The sequence below is a fragment of the Egretta garzetta genome, unplaced genomic scaffold, assembly GCF_000687185.1.
Source record: "Egretta garzetta isolate BGI_Z169 unplaced genomic scaffold, ASM68718v1 scaffold34, whole genome shotgun sequence".
NCBI lineage: Eukaryota > Metazoa > Chordata > Aves > Pelecaniformes > Ardeidae > Egretta > Egretta garzetta.
The window spans coordinates 3,014,629-3,028,436 of NW_009259586.1; the positions used below are offsets into that span (position 1 = coordinate 3,014,629).

The following is a 13,808-nucleotide window of genomic DNA, read 5'->3' on the forward strand; positions in this document are numbered from 1 at the left end:
TCAGCAGGACACAAGCAGCCTAAGGGTCTTTTTACATTTGGCTTGAAAAGGCTAAAAATAGCACCCCAAACTGCATTCCTTTTTTGCATCGCCATCTCCTCTGCCTGTTCCTATTCACTGGCACTTTTACATGCAAAGCAGGATTTGGGATCCAAGGCCTGGTAATTAGACTCCAGCCCGGCAGCTGCAAGTGGAACAGCTGGAGGTGTTATTTTTACGGGTTATTAATTGACTCCATGAAAAAAACTGAGCCCAGCAAACAGAGAGAGCCAGTGAGCTGCAGTCCACAGCCACATGACAAGGTCTTAGTGACAGAAAAAGATAAAATAAAAGAGAGAGCCCAGTATCCTAAAGCCGATTAGTTATAGCAATTTCTCCAAAGCTAAATATAGAAAAAAAATCCTCCCCCATCTTCAGCTCCGTTGGCGGAGATGAGAAAGCACAAGGAAGGAGATAGAGAGAAAATTCATTTTTCACTTAACCCCCTCATGGGTTGCAGAGAAACTGCTGCTTTGGTGACATTCCCAACACCTAAACCCAGATTCCCCTGGCAGCTCTGCTCTGGCCACCCCATTCCTGGGCACTACCAAGCACATTTGCTCCAGCTAGGAAGCCCAGCTGAGTAGGATCCCCATGCCGGGCAGGAGAGCGAAGCAGGGAAGCCCCTGGTGCCAGCCCAGCGCCCGGCTCACTGCTGGGTGCAGGCAGGTGAGCTTGCAGAGCCTCCCCTTCCCAGGCACCATTTGCCTCCCTTCAAAGGGGCTGAACCACCCACGCTGCCCAAAAACAAAGTGAGAGAGAGCCAGGAGACCTCCTGCCTCCAATTCTCTTTCCTCCCTGCCTTTCCTGCAGCTGGGTACAGACAAGGCTTGGAGACAGATGAAGCCACCTAGGACCAGGAGACAAACCCTACATCCATGGCCAGAGTAAGGAAAAGCTCAGGGTGCTGGCAGTAGGAGGGAATAGGACCCGGGCCATTGCCTCAGTAAAACCTACCGCATATTTCCTTCAGCCTTAGGCAAATAAATAACAGGCAACTCAACTGAGATGCTGAGAAGCCAGTAAACCAGCAGAGCATTTCAGATTTATGGGAAATGAATTTAGCCCTTGTCTGGATGCTGACAGCCAGCAAGGTCCTGTCCCCAAGGTAGCCCGTACTGCTGGCCCAGACTGTGGCCTCTTTGTTCAGGCCCTAGGTTTTACTTCTGAAAATAAATCACCATCATCCAGCAGAGGTGAAGCAGCACCTCTCCCAGCGGAGAGGACAGCCAGGTTGACCACGCCTGGGCATCGCCTGTGCTGGCAGCCAAAGAGGAGGGAGAGGCAGCGGAAAGGCTGCTGCTGCTTTGGACCAGCCTTGCCAATATCTTGCCACAACTCAGCCCAAGAAAACCCCCTCCATGGCAGTCCTCAGCAGGAGAGCCCTGCATTCCATGGCTCCGGCATTCCCACTTTCATCACCCATACAGCAAGAGGAGCATTGGGGGCCCCCACAGATATCTTTTCCCACTGTTCAGCCATAAGCAAGACACACAGACAATGGTTAGAAGAGGGGGGTATTTCTCTCCAACCTCCACCCTTGACACCGGCCACCCCTCCTGTTGGGTTTGGGGTGTTTTCAGTCCCTCCCATGCTCCCAGCTGCACAGGCTCCATCTCTAGAGGTGGCTGAGGAAAACCCACATTTTCTTATCTCACCCTTTGGAGACCACTTCTCTGAGGTGCAACCAATTCCCTTAGTCATACCTTCAACGTGAGCATGCACTCCTGAACCCAAGCCCACCCCTGCCTGCTTGCAGGACTGTCTGCTTTCTGTGCCAGCCTGGCACCGCTGGGACCATCCTCGCATGGGAAAGCTCCTCTTGGAAAGGCAGCTCTGCCACGTGGTGGGAACTGAGAAGAACTGTCAGAGCTGCTGCTGGGTTCCAGCACATCATTCTGTAGGACAGGGTTGTCCCTTAGTCCTTTATTTTCTGCTACTTTGCCTCAGCCACAGTCTGTCTGCTCCACATGCAGCCCCCAGGGTGCACAACCCTCCCCAAGCCATGGCAAGGCCATGAGCCTTCCAAAACAGCATGTTTTGTACTGTTACATGGCCTATCCCCAGGCTGGAGGTCCCCACGTTTTGTGCAGAGACAAAAGTAGACAAAAGTAGAAGTGGCAAGGGGACAGGGATGTCATGTTCCCCCCAGCCCCAGAACAGGGTTCCCGTGGAGAAGGCAGGGCTGGGTACCCAACTTTGGGGCTACAGGCACACATCACCTTTCCCCTCGCCCATTACTTCAGCTCAGCCAAGCAATTGCCCAACAACACAGGAGCAGCTCTAGTTCTGCCTGGGCCCTACGTCCCCATGGTGGCTGCTCAGAGCCCCCCTGTACTACCTTGAACCGGGGCAGGTGGCTGCAAACATGCTGCCGTGGGATGGGGGTTCAGCATCAGCTGTGTCACCCTCCTCAGACTTGGGGAGATGCATGTTGCTCGTGCATCCACAGGTCTGGCAGTACCAGGCTTTTTTTCCCCTAGTAAAGCTCAGTATATGCCATCTGTGCTACTATCACACCTCTCCACAAGATCCAAAGTTGTGGTTGCACAGGGATAGACAGCGCTTTGGGGACAGCAGAAGGGAAGGAAGCGTTTTTGAGGGGGTGTCAGAACCACGTGTGGCCTCGCTGGAAGGTGAAGAGCTGCAGGCAGCCCCCAGGGTGGCAACAGTCTTTGGCCTCCACAGCGCGGGATGGGAATCTGAGAGCAAAGCACATCAAGCAAGCTGAAGGAGAATGACATTTTCCTTCCCAGCTGCTATATCCTTGCCCACACAGCCGGTGGGATGAAACCGTAATGCTAACGATGCAACGTGATTAGTAAACAAATGATACATTTGCACCAGAAAGCAAAAAGAAAAAAAAAAAAAAAAAAAAAGAGGACGGAAGGAGAAAAGCAAGGAAACAAGCCCCATTTTGGGATAGCAGCATGCAGCAGTGAGCTCTTTAAAAATCTGCTGAGGAAGGCACTTGCACAGCACATGGTTTGGGCAGATCAATGAAGCTGCAAAGTGGCCTGCTCCTGGCAGGCACACAAATCCACTTTCTAATGAAATTTACAGCAAGTGGAATTTAGGTCACTACTCGGAAGCATTCAGTTTATTCCAGGCAGCTTTTTAAATATTTAAGAAATAGCTGTCAAATTAAGCCTGCTCACCTCTGGCTGGAAGGTCCATCTTGGAGCCATGGCAGATTTCTTAGCTACAGCTTAAAAAAAAAAAAAAAAAGTATATTTTGAAGCTTTCTTTGATTGCCCCCTCCCTTCATCATCACAGGACAGCAACTGAAATCAACTCCTGCCCTGCAGTCCTTGCATGGGTGCAAACTCAGGGCCCAAGGGGTGCTCGGGCTACACCCAGCCCAGTCCCTTCCCCAGGGTCAGGGCAGTGAGACACCCAGACGTGGCCAGTAAATGCCAGACTTGATCTGCTGCTGAAGGAGGACCAGTACTACAGCCAGACCTAAAAACAGCCCTCAAGGGAGCAGCTGAAAACAGCCCCTTAGCAGAGGTGAGCCTTCGCTAAAGGCTGAGCGATGCCGAGTGGAAGGGTCTGGGCTGACCTGATGGTTGCTAGCACTATTCCCAGATGCCACGCTTTAAGAGAGCTGCTGGAGCCTCTTCAATGGGTGGTGGAGAGGGAGGAAAGGTGGAAACCAGGCCCTTCCCCGGCTGTTTACCCAGCAGAAGCAGCCACAGCCCCAAATCTCCATGCTCTCAATTCTTGTACAAATCAGAGAGAAAGTACAGACGTTTCCTCTTCCGACAATGCAAAGTTCAGCGCTTTGCATAACACACTGACAGCATTAACCGGTTCCTGTCCCACCTCAAGGTCCAGCCTGCCAGGCACAGACCTCAAAGCTTTGCCAGCCTAAGCACAAACCAGGAGCAGGGGGGGAGAGAGCAGAAGGCAGCCTTGCAGCACAGCCAGGTTCCTGGCGTGTGGTCGCAGACGGTGCTGGCTCCTGGCCAGCTCTCAAGTGCCAACCCAGTGGAGGAGCAAGGTGGCCTTGTGGCTACGGGGGCTGACGGCTCCGTGTGAGGGGAGAAGCCCTCTCCACAGCAAGGCGCTTGCTGGGACGTGCTCTGGAGGTCAAAGCAGTTTCCCCATCGCTCACCAACTTGCCCTACCTTGGCAGCCACCTGCCCGCCCCGGGCCTCTGTTCGCTGCAATCGGGACATCTCCCCTGCCCACGCGGAACCTGCTCCCCTTTTGTGGGATCTTGTTTTCCTCCCAGCCTGGCCCCAGCACTCAGGATTTGGCATGTCTGCAGTAGAGGTAAAGCATGGGTACATACGCAAATACCTCTGCCTCCTTCCTCGTTATTTTTGACTTGTGCACATAAATATCCATTTCATGCTCAGCTGATGGAGGATTTGCTTGGCTGGGTTACGACCCTGGCTGCCGCTCTGCAGCTGGCTATGTACCAGGATCTGGCACTGGAGGACACAGTCAGTCTCTGACCCACCTTCCATCATCACTCCTGGGCTTGGATGAGCACACTGGGACACGGCTGCTGGGCACCACTGCTGCACGCAGCACGGCACCATCCACCACAGCCCTGGCAGTCCTTTCCCTCTGCTTGGCCCTGCAAGACAGTATTGGGGCACAGCAAAGGCTGTGCGGGGAGAGGGACAAGGAGGGACCAGTGGTGCAGAGAAAATACCATTCCTGCACAGCTCCACAAGTCTCGCCTTCCTCTCTCCCTCTCCCACCGGCGCTGCATGTCAGCCTCGTCCAGAGGGCTCAGCTTCAACCCTGGCTCCATTCAGTTCTCAGGCTGCGAGCATGTGTGCGTTTGCCCTTGAGTTAATTCACACTGGTGCCCGTTCAGCCAGGTCACGGTGTTGGCAACAACACCCTTGGATGGAGAATCTTGCAGGAGGGCTCGGGGTACCAGCCGTCCCGCTGGTCTCCTGCCCCAGAGCTGGCACGTCCCTGCGGGGCTGCCTCCCCTCACCCTGCCTCAGGCCTCCTGCCCGCAGCTCCAGGAGGAGAGAACACCAGAAACAGCAGCTGGGTGCTCTGTGCCTGCACAAAAGGGACCCACCAGCCGGGCCACGCACACCTTGCTTTTCCCACATGTAAAATGGGAGCCAGGCTCCCACAGTGGCCAAAGGCACCGACTGCTCTTTTGCATTGCATCGAGGAGGAAAAATGCTGAGCATCAGATGTCTCACGAAAGGGATCGGACATTATCCCATGCTGTGGCCAGGAGAAGGGCACTTTCACCCATCCTTTGCTCCTGGGTGCCCGCAGGGTTTCATGCTCCGCAGCCTTCTCCACTGCAGCTGGTGGCAGGGAGCAGCGGGGTCCTTTTATCCCTCAGCCCCAAGGGGCTGCCCTCTCACTCGGGGAACAGGGCACACATTTTAAATCCAGAACATCATGCACAGACCAGTTAAAAACAAACAACCCAGGTGAGAGCACAAAACAGATTCCAGCAAAATCACGGGACAGAGCAGCGTGCCTCACTGCAGGTTTTACTTTCACACATCTTTTATGACCTCTTGGCCAGTCCTGGTTTTTCTATTCCACAGGAAATTCCAACATCAAAAAACCCAAAACAGGCCAAATTTAGAGGGTTTGGTTGTTGGTTTTGGGGGGAGGGTTTCAGAAACTTTAAAGAAAAAGGAAGAAGCTGTAATTCTAGAGCACTGGATTCGGGACCAAGGACTGTAAGAAGAAACACTCACAGCATCACAACGTCCCAACCTTTCTGTACCCAGGCAGTATCCTTCAACCTCTGACAGGAGACAGGCAGACCAGGGCTCTGTGGCTGGGATTCATTATTTAGAAGGAGAACCCTCATCACGTCCATAAAAACAACCCCCTTAAAAACCCTGCCTGGAAGAGAGAATAATTATTCAGCCCGGAGGACTAATTTGATGTGGAAAAGCAAGGAAGAGGGCTGGTTCTGGCTTGTCCTCCATGGCTTGCGCTGGCTGGCCAGGAGGGAACGGTTTGCCCTCTAATTCAAGCTGGGCCTCCAGTTCTGAAGACATTTCCAGCGGCAGCGTTTGGAAGGCACAGAGGACCCGTGCTACCCGCTCCAGCCATGCAAAAGCCATCAGCCTCAGGCTCAGCTGTGCCAAGAGAAGCCTGACAGCCCCCACCACCTTCTACAAGACTGATTTTCCTCTATTTCCATTTAGCAGATCCTGATTAGTCCAAAAAGAAGATGAACGTGGCTGCTCTGGCCCAGCAGGTTATACAGACTTCGTCAAGCACAATCCTCCTTATCAGGCCACACTGGAGGGCGGCAGAGCTGTGTGTGGCACTGATAACTGATCTGTTATCACCCATGTCTGCAAGCAAAGCGGAGAGGGTACCGACTGCTTTTACCGCACCTGCAACCAGAGCTCTCCAGTAGAGAGGGCTTTTTTCCCCCCTTTATTTCTGTTATGGAAGGAAAAAGTTGTAGAAAATTTGCACCCTGGTCCAAGAGTCCTGACCTGGAGTTTTACTTCTCCCAAAAGAAGTTTAACATCCAAATGGGTTGAAAAGCCAAGTGATTCCCCATGGATGCTACCATGCCATAACTGAGCCTCACGTACAGCGATGGCATCACAGCCCTGCACGGGCACAGGCTGGGGCGCTTCCCTGCCTGAGAAAAGGAATCAGCTGCATGTTGGAAAGGGCAGTATTTCCCAAAACCCAAGTGCCCTGACTCTACCGTCCTGCATTCAGTGCACATAGACCCATTTTTGTGATGAAGATCTGGCTGCTGTCCCTGCGGAGCTGCCTGCTCTCTGGGGCAGCTTCAGCAGGGACCAGACACTGCTGGCAGAGCTCAGGACTGACCTTCAGCAGCGAGATCTCCAGGGCCTGAAGTCCAGCAGGATTTTTCCCTGCAGTAAGAACAACTACTGCAAAGCTATTAAAAAACCCAGTTCTGTGGTTAGAAGTAGGAGAGAAGTTGCAAGGAGTGCCTGTGCTCGGTGCCCTGGGTTTACATTGCAGGAGAGCTGAGGACAGATCCCAATCTCCCCCACAAAAACACAATGGGCGGAATTTTTTCCAATAAACCACGGGAGGTGCAGAGCATGACCTCACCAGTCAGAAATGGAGGAATCGAGAAGGCTGTGCACAGGCAGCAGGCTAGGACAAGCAGAGCCAGTGAGGCTGTAGCTCCCCGACCCGCGGTGCTGACGTAAGGGCTTGATGCTGCCAAAAGGCAGAGGTCCGGCTCACCCAGCGCCCACCGGGACCTTCTGTGGGCCAGCCTAGCTCCTTAATCCAGCAACAATAAAATGCTTTTCTGCCAGGCGAGTGAGTTGCGTCAGCTCCCGGCAAGGAGTAAGAAGTACCAGCCCAAGCTGAGCACAGCAAGCGCTGCAGCTCCCCTCCTGGAGCACCAAGCTGCTGGAACAGCTCCCATCCCCGTGTCCCCAGAGCGGCCAGGGGAACCATGTTAGGGCACAGGGTGAAACCAGCAAAGAAATCCCATGTGCTGAAAAACAGGGAGCCAAAGCACAAGGGAAGAGCAGAGGGGAGCTGAGCTGCCTGGGGCTGGAAGAACAGGTTGGGTGCTGCAGCCGGGCAGCCCACCCACCTGTGCAAAGGATTAGAGCAGCTCCCATCCACAGAGCTGTTTTCAAGGAGGCTGAGTGAGCTGGAGAAGGATCAGAAGCTGCAGAGACCCAGGGGCCACGTAGGGAGGGAAGGCACCACACTGGCCCAGGGCAGGGTAACCCAGCACTTAGAGGGCCACCAGGACTGGGACCTGCCAAAGAGCAATGTTTCCTCCAGCAAACAAAGGCCTTGCTCCAAGAAAGCATGCTTCCTCTCGGCTCACAGCACGGCGAGCACGTCCAAGCAGGTAACTCACTACTCTGGAGACTCATGTACTCGTGAGATGAGCTCTTCTTACCAGCTCAGGAAGGAATGGCTTGCAAACGGCACAGACGAGCGCATGGCTTGACCTTACCGCAGCACGCAGGGTGCAAATGGCAGATGAGGCTCCTCCAATTACTCATGCTTCAACGGTGGGGTTGTGTTTGCAAAAGCACTTTGCACACAACCGCCTTCACAGCTGGGGAAGAAAAATAGATGGCTTGTGCTTGGAGAGCTGGGGAACAGAACTGCTTTGGGGGCCTGGTGACAACACCCAAGGACTGCATTTGGGTGCAACCCACCATCCCCACCAGCACCTCTCCTGGGTCCCTCTGCAAGTCACGCAGGGCTCGCAGCCACCCTCGCATTGCCCAGCACCCTGCCCAGCACTGACCTGCTGGGGACATATGAAATCCTCGGAAAAGAGAAGCTGTTTGGTGCTGCCCACCCTCACATGGGCAAGAGAGAGCAGCGAGGGAGAAGGGGACAAGCGCCTTGTTGACCACAGGGCTAGAAATAATTTCTCTTCTGGGAGAGCCTGGAGCTAACCACAGCAGGGATTAATTTTGGCCAATTAGAGAGCAAAACCAGTAAAACAGCACAGGCTTCAAAGCACATCCATGCGATACCAACACTGACTGGCGAGGGTGCTTGCCTACTCTCTTTGTCTCAGCAATGAGTTCTCAGTTGCTATTTAAGAGCCTCACAGCAGCTTCAAGTTGTAGGAAAACCAAATGGGCAACTGATAAGCAAACCCGGGTGCACCCGTCTTCCCAGGGCCACACAGGGCTCCAGAGCAGGCGATGCCTCACCCTGCTCCAGACAGGCACAAGCCACTTTTACAATGCAATTTGAGTCACTTCAGCTGATAAACAAATAGGATACTTAAGCACGATTTGCAAGTTACACAACCCCAAATATCCAACTGACCCACTTCTCCCAGGTCGGTTGTGCTTTCCTCAAACGAAGGCTGTTCACAATCTCTAATCCACTTTGCATGTTGATTAAGCAGAGCTAGCAGCAGCTGGGTCCCGCCTGTACCTGTCAGCCCGAAGAGGCTCTTACTGTAGCAGTGCTTCCAGGGCAACTGATGACTTCAGCCACTGGACTGTTTTCACAGCAAGACCTCGGGAGAGGCACCGGGACGCACTGCGGATCACGCTTGGCAGGCATGTGCACGTGACTGTAGCAAGACACAGCATCCTCCAGAAGCTGGGAAAAAACACATTTTTTTTTTAAAGGCAAACAGTGACCAGCTCCTTGCTGACCCATTCTGAATTAGAACCTTCAAAGAGAACATTGACATTATTTTTGCAGAAGCCACAAAGTCAAAAAGATGTAAAATTCCCTGGAAAACAAAGGCAGAAAAGCCCATGGAGAACCGCCCTTCTTCCAGGCACTGCACTCGCGCTCCTCGCAGCCCCACGAGCACCACCCCGTTTCAGCTGCCTCCCCATTGCCCTCCAGCCAGCCTCTCCCGACACCTGACCGGCTGTGATAGGAGCGGTGACCAGCAGATACCACCCTTCAGCCAAGAACAGCTCTCTTCTCGGATGTAAAGATGGAGCTCCAAAACCTCCAGAGACCCCACCAGCAGCCGGAGAGGAGTGTATGCTCCTCCGCATCTCAAGCCACAGCAATCGGGTCCTCACGAAGATACCCAGCTCTCCTTTGGGCACTGCTCAAGTGCTGCAAGTGCTGGAGCAAAGCCAGCATTGCTGGGTTTGGTTCTGCTCAGGAATTCATTCTTAATGTGACACTTAGAAGCAAAATTTAGTGAGGAAGAAATCCTGTATTTGGCCAAGGAGCCAGGGTGGCCACCATGAACCGAGCAGTTTCTGCAGCCCTTGCTATGAGTGATAAGCACAGGGAACACACACATCCCAGCAAGCAGCATGGGTTCCCGGCTTTTCACAGCACACTGGCCTCAGGCTTGGCTTGGGAACATCACAGAATCACAGAATGTTTTGGGTTGGAACGGACCCCTAGAGGTCATCTAGTCCAACCCCCCTGCAGTGAGCAGGGACACCGCTAACTACATCAGGATCTAGATCAAATGGAAATTCCCTCTACCTGTGAAAGGAAATCTAGGAGCCAGGCTCTCTGCAGTGCAAGTGAAAAGCTTCCACTTGCTGTTAGCAAGGGTACATTTTACTAGCCAGGTGGAAGGGAACATGGCACATACAAGTTAACCCCTCCAAGTGACCTCTTCCAAGTACTAGCACTGGAAGTGGGTATGAACTGTATCAAATCTATGGCAGAGCTGCCTCCCCCCGGGCACGCAGGCACATTGCTTATGAGTAGTTCCCAGCTGGGCACTGGCCAGGGCCGAGCATCATCACACGGAATGCATGGCGGGCCTGGCTGATGGTTGTGTAATGCCCAAGCGACCTGGGCTGCTGCCAACACACTGCCCAGGGATCTTCAACGGGAACGTAATCCCACCGAGGCATCGCTGCCCACGCATCTGATTAAAGGAAGAAAGTCTCCCAGTTTTCCCGTTTCAGTGAAATTCAACCCTTCCATGGAGCTTCACACCCTCTGGTGGAGATGAGAGCTTGGCACACAAAGATGCTCCAAATCCTTCAGCACGGCTCAATTAGAGAAGAAATTACCTTACAGACCCCCAAAGCACCACATCTAGAGAGCACTACGCACCCCCAGCATCTGACTGCCCCAGGCACAAGCCACAAGTCTCAGCGTAGTAGTAGTTTTGTATGCCTACTTGCCTGTATCCACACTAGCATCATATTAAAAAAAGAAATCTTTCTACTTTGTTCACACACAATAGCAAGGATTAAATATGAAGAGAGGAAGAAAGTCAACTTTGAGAAGCAGATTTTATTCATGTTTACCATCCAGTTAGGCAAAATTACTTTCTATAACCTAAAAAGACCACACAGGTATAGCCAAACTGCAGGGGTAGCACTCTCACCATCTTGCAGAATGACCTCCTGGTCCCGCCACCTGAAAAGAAACAAGCAGGACATTCAGCCACAGCAAGGACACTGCAGGGAAAGCTGGGCACAGGCACCAGATGTCTGCTCCAGGCAGTCAGACCACACGAGGCTGTCACAAACAGCTCGCAGTCCAGGGCCCTCCTGCAAATGGTTACGCAGCATATCAATTAAATTGAGAAAATGCTTTCTTGTTTAAAAGTTAGCTGACAGATTTAAATAACTTTGTTTTTAAAATTAAGATTCTTCAAACTTAGAAGATACTTTTCTGACTTATATCCAACTTTTCCCTCCTTTATTAGAAACGTGACAAGTTCTAAATACAGCAAACTTTGTAAGTTTTGAATTTAAATGATAAATACAGCTCATTTTCAAAGTGCAACTAAGATCAGTATGCTTGCAATTGCCCTGTCCAGGGCTCCATATGCTTTATTCTGACAGCCCATGTGGCCGAAAATACCTGTTGGTAACCCAGGGAAGAGTGACATTAGTGAAAGGGAAATGCTTGTTCAAATAATGAACTGATCTAAGGGGTCAGTCTGCAGCAGGACCCAAGTGAAACATCTACCTGCAGCCTGAGACTGTCAGACTTGGGTCAGTTCAACATTGCAAATTCAAAGCATACAGCTTTGTGTCTGGTGAACAGAGTTCAGCTTCACTCAGCGTAGGACACGTTACCCGGTCAGGGTGTTAGCCAGAAATCCAGCTGAAGCTAGCGACCACTGCCCCCCACAGACCCATCTTCTCTCCATCAGCATCAAGTGAAGCATCTAAGAGAAGCAGTGACCCACCCCCAGCTCTCTTTAAAATCCTTCCCGATAGCACTTCTACCATGAAAACTTCCAACACCACACCAGTGCCGAACACCACTTTTGGCACCATCTCCTTTCCAGCTGGGGGGAAGCTACTCTCAAGCCTGCGGTGTCATAGTATCAACCCAAGCACAAGCCTGATCATATCAGGCATGGGAACATGACCATGTTTCTGCCAAAAGCGTCCTAACACACAGCCCAGAACATATGTTGGTTGATGCTGTCAGCAGAAGGTCAGATATGCGGCCAGCAGAAAGCCTGTCAGCACAGCAATAACCTCCTTGACTGGTTTGAGCAAATCGGAGCCAGCAAAGTGAGCTGATACTGGATCAGTGCTGTGTCATGGGGACGCAGCACTCGGGTCTGGCAGCAGAAGGCCCCGAGCCAGAGATGCTGCTTCATTTCTGCTGAGGAGGCACAGTATGAATGGCATTTCTTCAAAAATATACACCATACTGTTGCAGTTACTCTGGCAGAATCAGCTGGGTAAGAGATAAGGTGGAAAAATCACCACGTAAAGGACAAGCAGGTGCAACACAAAGAATTAACAGTGAACTTGTTAAACCATCAGGCTCCCAAATTAACACCCCACTAAAATTATCAGGGACAGTTCACACATCTGGTTAAAACAGCATGAAACTGGACAGAGCAATAGCACATTAGAGCTCCCAAGACAGACCCATCGATCACATCCTTCTAGCTCAGGTGCTGCTGGCATGCAGTGCCCCTGTTTTTAAGATCCAATTGGAAATTCAGCACCTGACAGCTTCTGCATGGACACTGTGCACACCTCAGTCTCTACAGCACAGCGAAGCTCCCCCCGCAAAACAAAGGCACCGCAGTGGGGAGCAAAGGGGGGCAGAAAAGTTGTTTTTCTTCCCAGACTACAGAGTCCTTCCTCTCCCTCCCAACCCTTGATACCGTTAGCTTTCCCATTACTTCATTAATGTGCTAGAAAGTTACTTATTTTTCTCCCCTCAGCTTGTATTTGCTGCTTTATTGGGTTTAATCTGCTCACAGATAGGCCTGACAAATCCCAGTACCAGGTCAAGGTGAGCAACAGAAGCATTTTGATGGGACTGGGGGCAGGGAGGACCGCTCATTTCAGCGGCAATGAAATATTAATTCATTTTATCCCAAACTGTGCTGAGACAGCTTGCCAATCGCCGACAGATCAGCTGCAGCCACACGTAAAGCACAGTCTGATGGCAAAGCTGGTTTAAAGAGCACCTCCTTCCTCCCACTGTCTGACAGCTCCTCAGTTGTACAGGAGCAACCATCTGGGGTGACCTTGCTGTGAGCCAAATCACCTAACTAGCACCAACAACAAACAGGAAACGTGCTTTTTGGGTTTTTTTTTTTTGCAAAGAATTTTTGTCAGAAGCCAGCATCACTTTGGTGCCAGGCTCACAACCTTTCCTGCTCCCCTTCCCATGCTTGCGAGAGCACGTGCTCACCTGAGCTGTGACCCCAGCTGAACTCCCCAATTGTTGAGAGAAAAAACAAACAGTAAAGAGAACCACAAACATGACAAGAGAGCAAAGTACACACCTTCCAACAAAGCCTTACAATTTGTTCAAGTAAAGAAACCACCTTATCAGTATTTCCTACTACATGGGAAACAAAGTTTTGGAATTCAGATAGTACCAGTGACAAATCAAGTGAAAAAAAAAAATTATGAGCAATTTATCCAAGTTCTGTTTTCCACACCTGTAAAGCTTGACTGCAAAGGAAGGGCAATGTCAGTTTAACTTTGCTAGGGTATTTTCAAAAGAGTTGGTGTATGTCAAAAGAACCAATGGAAAAGCTGGTTTTTCCCAGGCTCAGGTAGGAGCCTGTTGTATGCAGTATCATACATGACCACCAAAACGCTGCATGGATGCTCACACCTGTTACTGCACAGGATGAACCCCAGCATGGAGCCCGCTGGGGAGTTGATCTCGGGCACGGGTGAGGCTGGCTGGTACCAGGCAGGGCTCGCCAGCCCCACCACCCAGCACACAGTGCTCTCTCACCTCAGAGCTGGAGGCACCGAGGGCCAACATAGCCGCCCGTGGCCACTGTTCGGGGCTGGGGCTTCTCTGGGGCCAAGCCCCGGCAGGGAACCCCGTGGCACACCAAGTTCTGGGAAAATTCACAAGAAAAAAGAAAACAGGCCTGGCTT

The 13,808-nt window shown here is 51.9% G+C and overlaps 1 protein-coding gene and 1 non-coding gene across 2 annotated transcripts in view; both read right to left on the reverse strand.

The window, feature by feature from the left end:
* SEC14L1 (SEC14 like lipid binding 1) overlaps window positions 1-13,790 on the reverse strand; it is a 65,655-nt gene extending 51,865 nt beyond the window's left edge. Inside the window, exons 1-3 of the mRNA XM_035893330.1 lie at window positions 13,660-13,790; window positions 10,811-10,842; window positions 8,917-9,087 (exon numbers count right to left, since the gene is read on the reverse strand). The gene's annotated coding sequence lies outside the window, so the exon portion shown is untranslated. The remainder of the gene's footprint in view (window positions 1-8,916; window positions 9,088-10,810; window positions 10,843-13,659) is intronic.
* Window positions 13,481-13,655, reverse strand: LOC118452188. Its single transcript, XR_004841878.1, has one exon.
* Window positions 13,791-13,808: the final 18 nt, after the last annotated feature.